We start from the raw sequence: 9,049 nt of genomic DNA on the forward strand, positions 1-9,049 counted from the left end.
AGGGACAAGCCCAGGGTCCCAGAGCCATAGCAATTACGGGCCAACACAGTTCAAGTCCCTACACTGTGCCAGGCTCATACACTCCATATATTAGCTTACACACAGGCTCATATACCCCAGAGAGCCTGGGACTCTTGGTCCCCATTGAGCAGATGAGGTCCAGAGAGGTCTGATAATTTGCCCTAGGCCTCACAGTTAGAACCTGGCAGATCCTGAATTTGGCTCCAAAACCCATGTTGCTACCAGGAAGAAGTGGGAATTTAACGGGAGAGGCATCTCATTTAATAATATTAATAATAATATCATCTATTATTGTCAGGTGAGGCCCAGCACTCAGTGGTTTATACCACTGAGTGGTTTTTGCACCCCTTGCAAAAGTGGGGTGTGCCGGGACTGGGAGGTCTCTCCAAGTGCCTCCAGCCCCACCCCCTCTGCCCTTGGGGAGGCTCCATCCAGGAGATGGAGGGTGTCCTGGGGTAACATGGCTGGACCAAGATATCCAAGGGCCCCCAAAAGCCGAACTGCTGCAGGGCTACCCTGTGCCTGCTGGACCCAGGCTAGCCCCATATCTGGAGTTGTTCTACAGAACCTGATTTGTACTAGAAAGTTCTATCAGAAAGGATCAACCCCAGGGTTCACACGAATGGGGGTTGGGAGGATCAAGAAGAACAGTCAGAGCTAACATCCACAACAAATAACAGTCTTATCATTATTGCGACTACCACTCCTGATCAAAATGTTCTAAACACTTTGCAAATGCACTCATATGGTTCCAATGATCCTAAGAATTAGATACTCTTATTGCATCCATTTGACAGGTGAGGAAACTGAGAGAGATGGTTAAACAAGGCCTCATAGCCAGGAAGCACCATCATCTCATCCTGCCTACATCTTCGCAATTCTTCTCCCAAAGACTCATGACCCCCAAGAGCTGCACAGATGCTGGAGGTGCTCGACGGATGCTGATGAACAAACATTCCACAGCCAGCAAACTCACGCCAATCATGGTAATGATAAAAAATAACCACCACCACCTGTAATTGAACCCTTTCTCTGCCAGGCAGCAGGTGCTTTTCACACACTGGCTCATTAAATCCCTACCACAGACCTGTTATTATGCCATTTCACATGGGGGAAACTGAGGTTCACAGGTGTCACTTGCCCATGTCCTCAGCTGGACAGAAGTAGTGGGAGCATGGGACCTATGCTGAGCCCCTGCAGGTCCTCAAACCCCAGCAGCTGGTACTTCAGTCCAGCCCCTTCCCAGCTGGCTGGCTCTTTGGTCCACAGGGACTCACACAAGTTCTAGGAATGTTCACCCTTTGGCTCAGAAGGATTTTCCCTCCCAGAGGAGGGTTGTGGGAAAAGGCTCAGAAAAAGTGTATTAAAAACCCTTCCAACTTCCCAAGCGGGCCCTGGCCTCTCATCTGCTGACCCCAACCCGCCCAGGCGGTCTCTGCCTGCTCTCCCCCCATTTGGGCTGGGTCTCCAGCCCCCGCAGCCCCAGGGAGCCTCCAGAGCTGTTTCCGCTCTGACAGCCAGGTCAGTGATGGGAAAGCCAGACATGACTCGCGCCCACAGCCCTGGAGACCCATGTGCCCATCGCCTGGCAGGGGCCCTGCAGCTGGATTATAAATGGGGAGGCAGGATGGGCTGGCTGCCCTAGCTGAGCCTGGCAGCTGGTGGGTGTCAGGGGATGCTCCTCTCCCAGGCGAGGGGCGTGTGGGTCAGATCTCAGCCCCTCCTGCTCGCAAAGTTGGACCTTGGCCCTGCAGACATCGCCCTGCCAGGCCTCTGCTCCGGGGCCCCCACCCGCAGCCCAATTTCACTTCCTCCCACTCAGTCAGGCCTGGCCATGCCCCTCCCTGGAGGCCTCCAGCTGCAGGCAGTGACCTCCTCACCTACATCATCGTGGCCGGGAATAGGGAAGAGAAACAGGAGAATGAGGAAATTAAAGGGGAAAAAAAAAAAAAAAGGCAGGACAAGCAGGCAGACCCCCCCCCCCAGTTCCTCAAATGCAGTCCCCATCATCCCAAAAGCCCCCATGGTCAGAGGGAAGGAAGGGAGGGGATTTCTCCACTAGGCATTAAAGGCCTCTGAAATTACCCTCCCAGCCATGCTGACCTATAAGGCAATACCACCCCCCCCTTATTTTTGGATGGGAGGATTCACCTGGGCTCCAGGTCTGGGGTGTGAGGGCACCAGCTCAAAGAGAACTGTGCTCTGGGACCCTTGAACCCTTGTGAAACCCCAAACTCACTGGCTTGGGGGCACCTGGCCTGGCCCACCTCTGAGGTGTGGGGACTGTGGAGAGGGGCTTCTAGAATCCAGAGATACACTCATAGCCACATGGCCTGGGCTGGGAGAGTGGGGAGGGACAGGTGGCCCCACTCCCAGAGGGCTCTTCCAACCTCACAGCCTCCGTTTGACTACTTTCACTTTCACGGTACCCCAATTGCTTGACCCTGGACCCCTCCTCACCACGCACAAGTTGAAGGGGACTGCTGCCCTGACTGGGCTACTTGAAGGGGTAGACTGCGGGCATTAACCATACCCTCTCAGCGCCTTCCCCACTGCCTCCCCTATTACATCCCCAACACGTGTGTGGGTGGGGGTGTCGGCTGGGAGGGTGTCTCAGGAGCTGGAGAAGGGCTGCCCCTGAACACCCCATCCGGGTCAGGGGCAGGACAGTATTTCAGGCTGTTGTGGGAGTGCGCAGACACCGGACAGAACCGGGCAGGGGGCCTCCTCTTCCCCCATTAGAGCCCTCCCAGTCCCGGAGGAGGGAGCGACGGGAACGGCGGGTTTACCTGAGAGAGAGGGGGTCCGGGCCCGGCCGGCCCATGGCGTCGCGCGCCCCCGGCCCCCCGAAATCCCGAGGGGGCGGGCGGGCCCCCGCCCCGCGCGCGTTCTCTCCCGCGCGCCGGCTCCTGGCTCGCGGCTCGCTCGAGCGGGGCTCAGGCAGGAAACCCGGGCTCGGAAAATGGCCAGCGCCTCATCATTTCCGCCGCCAGCGCTTGACAGTTGCGGGAGAATGCGCCCCTGGGCCGCCGCCGGGGAAACTTTGTTGCTGCCGCCGCCGTCGCCACCACGGGCCGCGACAGTCCGGGCGGGCGGCCGGGCGGAGGCTGTGGCCCGAGCCCATGCCGCCTCGCGCCGTTATGTAAAGAGGAACCGGCTGTGTGAGCGGAGCCCGACGGGGGAAGGCGGCCACGACAGGGGCGGGGCCAGTGTGGGCGGGGCCGCGGGAGACCACGCCCCAGTCCGCCCGCGAACCACACTCGGCCGGCGGGGACAGCTCCTGGGGGGCGGGGCCGGACCTGGCCCCGCCCATCAATCCTGCTCAGCCGGGCCTGACCGGGTCCTGGGGTCTCAAACGCCGAGCCCGGAGAGAGGCGGGCCTTGCCAAGCCACGCCCACAGCTCGCCCACCCTATGTCGCTTCGCGCAGGCTAAAGAAGGGAATGAAAGACCGAGGGGGCGGGGCAACCTTAGCCCCACCCACCTAGCGCCTGCAGACCCCCCAGGTGCCTCAGCGCGGCGGGGGCGGGGCCAGATGGAGGAGGGGCGGGGCCTGGGGGCGGGGCTGGGCCGAGCTCCTTGGCCTCGAGGGGCGCGCCCCTGCGACTCCCTCCTGCAAGGCCTTATCTGCGCGCTCCGGGCGGGTCCGTGCAATAGCGACCACAGCTTTCATCACCACCCCCCCCCCCCGGGGAAGGATCCCAACCCCGCCCGGCCCCGACTATCCGCGACTCTACTGAGTCGACCCGCCACGGCCCTAGACCCGCCTCATTCGGGTTCTGTCCCCACCCTCGGTTCGGCTCTTGCCGTTACGGGTGTCTGGGTAGACCGACCGCTACTGGGCCACTACTATGGGGGGCCCCACCCCAGGAGTCCATCTTTCTTCAGGAAGCCCTCCCGGACCGCTGGCACCTATGCCCTCTGGGCCTCCCTCTCTGCTGTCCCCCGTGCTTTCATTTTCTCTACAGGCCTTATGTGGGGTGAGGTTGACAGTGGGGTGCCTCCTAGTCTGAGGTGGAGCATACAGTCAGCCAGGCCCTTCCCCCAACACAGGGGAGGGAGGGGAGAGAGGAATGTCTACTCCTCTCCCTCCCACAACAGGAAACAAGTCGATTAGGCCCCCAGCTTGCAGGAACCTCATCACCCCTTCCCAGACAACATACTCCTCCAGTCTGCTGCCTCCCCCTCATACTAACCTTCGGCAAATGACCTGACTTCTCCATACCTCAATTTCCTCATCTGTGAAATGGAAATAGTAAGAGTACCCACTCCACTGGGTTACTCTGAGGATTCAATGAGTCAATGCATTAAAGCACTTAGCATTGGGCTTTGCCCAAGGGAAAGCACTGCTACCTGCGTGTTTGTTAACCAGGCTTGAGTTCTGCCCTTGGAGATGCAGAAAGGGGTTCCCCAGAAGATGGGGATTTCCAGACTCCACCCAGATGGGGATCAGGGCTGGTCTGCTGTAGGATCCTTGAAATCCCATAACCTTGAAAGACCTCTAGCAATGAACATGTGCTTTCCACAAACACTTGTTAAATGCCTACAGTGTGCCAGGCACTGTTCTAGGTGCTGGAGACACAGCAGTGAACAAGACAGACAAATATGCCTGCCCTTGGTGGAGCTGACATTCTGGTGAGGGGACACAGAGCATAAGTACATGAATAAACGGGATAATGGATTGGGAGGAAGATAAAACAGTTAAACATAAACAGTAGGAAGGGGCTGTCTTAGACTGGAGGCTTGGGGAGGACCTCTCTGAGGAACTAACATTTGAGCCGAGACCACCCATTTCCCCCATCCTGCAGCAAGAAGCATCTGGGCACAATAAAGTCTAAAGGAAGGGCATTCCTGGCCAAAGGAACAGTGAGTGCAAAGATCCTGAGGTTGGAATAAGCTTGGTGCATTTGAGGAAAGTCAAGACAGTGTGATACTCAGGCTTACAGAGGGGAGGAGATGAAGTTGGAAAGGCAGGCCCACCACATGGAGGCTTGAAGGTCCTGGTGGCAAGTTTAGGAATTATCTGGAGAATAATAGGGAGCCATGGAGGGTTTTTGAAGGACCTGTTGAGCTTTGGATTTGAGCTGCAAAGTCTGGAGTTGGCAACCCATTAGAAGGTGCGCCGGTAACATTCACACAGCATCTGAGGATGTGGGAGGAGGCGGTGAGGTATTAGGGAAGCCTAAACTGATCACTCCATATTATTATCTCTATATGGCACCTGGGGAGACTGAGGCCTAGAGAGAGCAGTTACCTGCCTGCAGTCACACAGCTCCCAGGTGGCGCCAACAGAGTAGCAGGTACACAGCAGTTGTCAACTGGTTGCTAAAATCTGCCAGCCACAAGCACTTTCCCTCTCACTGCCCAGACAGCAGTTTTGCTGACTTAAATGGAGACTTGTGGTTCTTCCCCTTTTTAATCATAGTGCAAGTCTTCTCTCGTGCCAGATTTCTCTGAGGCCCAAAGTGGTTTCCCTTCTCGCTTAATTTCTTCTTGCCAGGCGTCCCCTCCAGAGTCCAGTTGGTTGTTTCAAATGCTCTCTCCGCGATCGAGACTTCTCACTCTGTTTCTGCTTTTCCTTAGAAAGGCAAAGGGTTTACAAAGAAAACCCCTTCTGTTGCCTTGCCCTAGATTTGAGAGCACCCCTGCTTTGAACTGCGATTTTCCTCTTCTTGCCGTGGCTCCTCCCACTTCACAGGTCCCTGGGGCCCAAAGTGAGAAGGAGGTTTATCCGAATTCCCCTGAAGCAAGCGAGATAGTCTCAGCCAGCAGTTCCCACCGCCCTTGCTCTCACACCGACCGGGAGAACGCCTACTGCCTGCCAAGTAGGGGCTGGAGACTCTCAGGATTAATAATAGTGACGAATCAGCAGCCAATGACAACATTAGTAAACGCTTATTAATACCATTAACATGATATTAACAACTGGTACTGATAACAACAACACAAAAGTTAACCAGTATGTGATTAACAATAAAAGAATCAATAACAATAGAATAATAACGTAACAATAGTTAATAGAGCTCATTAAAAATAACAATAGTTACTGTTAGCTATTACAGAACTAATAGTAAATATAAAATAACAATAGGATATCAGTAGCAACAATAAATATAATAACAGGTCTAGGATTCATAGTTACCATAGTAGCAAATGGTATCAGGATTAATAACAATAAATAACAACTAACAGGATAGTAATAAGATTAGTAATAAATGTAACATGGGACGTCTGGCTGGCTCAGTGCGAAGAGCATGTGATTCCTGAGCCCGGGGTCATGAGTTCAAGCCCCACCCCACACCAGGTGTAGAGATGACTAAAAAAATGAACTTATAAAAAAACAATAATAACAATCATAGTTAACAGTCCCAGGACTAATAATAGTCTATAATATACTATATATTATAGGACTATAATATAATAATAATAATGTAATCATAGTTAACAGTTCCAGGACCAATAATAGCACTTAATAGTTAAAGGATTAAAAAAAATAAATAGGGGCATCTGGGTGGCTCAGTCAGTTAAGCGGCCGCCTTGGCCTCAGGTCATTATCCTGGGGTCCTGGGATCAAGCTCTGTGTTGGGCTCCCTGCTCAGCAGGGGGTCTGTTTCTCCCTCTCCCTCTTCCCCTCCCCCCTGCTCATGCTCTCGCTCGCACTCTCTCTCAAATAAATAAAAACTTTTTTTAAATAATAATAAAATAACAGTAGGCTAGAAGAGGATTAATAGTAATAGAATAGTGTAATCATAATAGCTAATGATCTAGGATTAATAATATGATTACCAGTCATGAAGGCTTGCTTCATGTCAGACACTGCTCTGTACCTGTGCTGACAGATGAAATTTTCTGTGATGATGGAGACGTGCTACCTGCACTTGTCCAAAACGGTCACCACTAGCCACACGAGGCTATTGAGCACCTGAAATCTGGCAAGTGTCACTGAGGAACTAAATTTTAACTTTCTGTAATGTTAATGAATTAAAATTTAAACAGCCTCATGTGGCCAGTGATCTCCCTCCTGGATGGCGCAGCTCTGGACATTTTCCATAGGTTAACTCATTTCATTCTCGTGACAGCCCTGGGCTAGGTACTCTTATTGTTGTTATTATCGCCATTTTATTATGAGGAAACTGAGTCATTGAAAAGTGAAGTCATAAGACCTGATCACAATCTCCCCACTTCAAAGACAGAACACCATTGTCTGAGGGGGACCCCTAATTAAGAATGAAGGCTCTGGGGTCACCCTGACAGGTTTAGAATTCTGTGTTCTGCATCCTCTTAGCTGGGTGATCACTTGGACTCTTTAGGCCTCAATTTCTTCATCTGTAAAATGGGGACAGGCACAGGGCTGGCTTGGTTGGGTTGTCGGGGAGAATTTGATGAGAAAACTTACAGTGAAGGCTTGGGAGTTTGGATAGCACTTCCATGTACACAGCACGTGCCCAACAGGTGTTGATTGTAATGTATAACTGGATGTGAGTCATATGTCCCTCAGGGAGTGGTTGTGAAGAATCATGGCCACAGAGATCAGCTCTGTGGGGACTGGATCCTTATACCCATTTTACAGATGAGGACACTGGGGCTTGAGAGTAAAGACTGTTGCCTAAGGTCACCCAGCTAGTGAGTAGAGATCTTGGTGGCCACCTCTGTAAGATATGCTTCTGCACACCCATCTTCTCCCTACTGGAAACAAAGTCTGAGCCACAGGTGAGGAGGAGGCCTGGGTGCCTGGTCTGCCCCCTATGGACTGAATGTTTATATCCTCCAAAAACTCATGTTGAAAGTCTAACCTCCAAGGTGATGGTGTTAAGAGGTGGGGCCTTTGGGAGGTGATTGAGCCGTGAGAGCAGAGCCTTCATGACCTATGTAAAAGGTTATACAAGAGACCCCAAAGAGATCCCTCTCTGCTTCTGCCAGGAGCGATTACGGCCAGAAGCCACAATCTCTGAGCTAGAAAGGGGGCTTTCACCAGATGCTGAATCTGCTGGGGCCTTGATCTTGGGCTTCCCATCCTCCAGAATTGTAAGGAATACATTTCTGTTGTTTAGAAGACACCCGGTCTATGCTATTATGTTATAGCAGTCTGAATGGCCTAAGACAGAAAATCGGTACTGAGAAGTAGAAGCTGCTGTGACAAATACCTAGAAATCTAGAAGCAGCTTTGGCACTGGGCGATGTGGCTAGAGGCTGGAAAAATTCAGGGTGCCATGAATAGACCATTAAGGATGATTCTGGTGGAGACCCAGAAGAAAAGAAGAGAGCTGCAGAGGGTCCAAGATATTAGAAGAATGACCCCAGAGGCCCTTTGAGGTCCTCAAGAGCTTGGGTGGCAGGAGGATTTCAAGGGAGGGGCCGCCACTTCAAGCTCCCCCACCTCCCCCGTCTGCAGCCCCAGCTGTAGCTCCAGCTGGTCTCCAGCGGTGGGTGCTGTGCCCTGCAAAGCTGTGTGGGTATGCCTGCCTCCACCCAGATTTCAGAGGAGCTGCCCATGCACGACCCACCCAGGCAGAGGGCCACCTTGAGAACGGGGGCCACTGCAAAGAGCCGCCACCAAGTCAATGCCCAGCAGAGATCCTATGACTCCAGGCTGGTAGGTTACCTGCGTCTGATTCTGGCAATTCCAGCCCTGGAGTACTGGGGCAGGGGCTGCACCTAGCAAAGCCACGAGAACAGCGCAGAGCCTTAGGGGCCCAACGACCGCCCAGCAAATCTTTGGGGGCAGCAACACCACCTCCGTGTGTCCAGAAGGCAGAACCACCCTACCCTAGTAGTCCAGAAGGAGGGACCACAGCCCCAGTGTGCCTGGATGGTAGAGCATCTAGCCAAAGAGGATTATTCCGGAGCCTTAAGGTTTTAGACTTGCTCAGGACTTGTCTCTCCTTTCCTTCCTGTTTCTCCCTTTTGGAATGGGAATGTCAGTCCCACCACTGCATTTTGGAAACATATCTGACTTCACAGCCAGAGAGGAAGTTGAGTCTTACTCACAGCTGATTTGGGTGAGACTTTGGATTTTAGACTTTTGAATT

General features: G+C 53.0%; 1 protein-coding gene across 3 annotated transcripts in view; it reads right to left on the reverse strand.

Annotated features, from left to right (window-relative positions):
- Positions 1-3,181, reverse strand: part of SH2B3 (SH2B adaptor protein 3) — a 36,339-nt gene extending 33,158 nt beyond the window's left edge. Inside the window, exon 1 of one of the 3 annotated variants that reach the window (XM_088019310.1) lies at positions 2,811-3,181. The gene's annotated coding sequence lies outside the window, so the exon portion shown is untranslated. The remainder of the gene's footprint in view (positions 1-2,810) is intronic. The other 2 variants (XM_028116535.2, XM_028116536.2) reach the window with 2 other exon arrangements.
- Positions 3,182-9,049: the final 5,868 nt, after the last annotated feature.

This window comes from Eumetopias jubatus, unplaced genomic scaffold (assembly GCF_037043125.1).
Source record: "Eumetopias jubatus isolate StellerSeaLion01/CBP00866 unplaced genomic scaffold, mEumJub1_p1.0 scaffold_16, whole genome shotgun sequence".
NCBI lineage: Eukaryota > Metazoa > Chordata > Mammalia > Carnivora > Otariidae > Eumetopias > Eumetopias jubatus.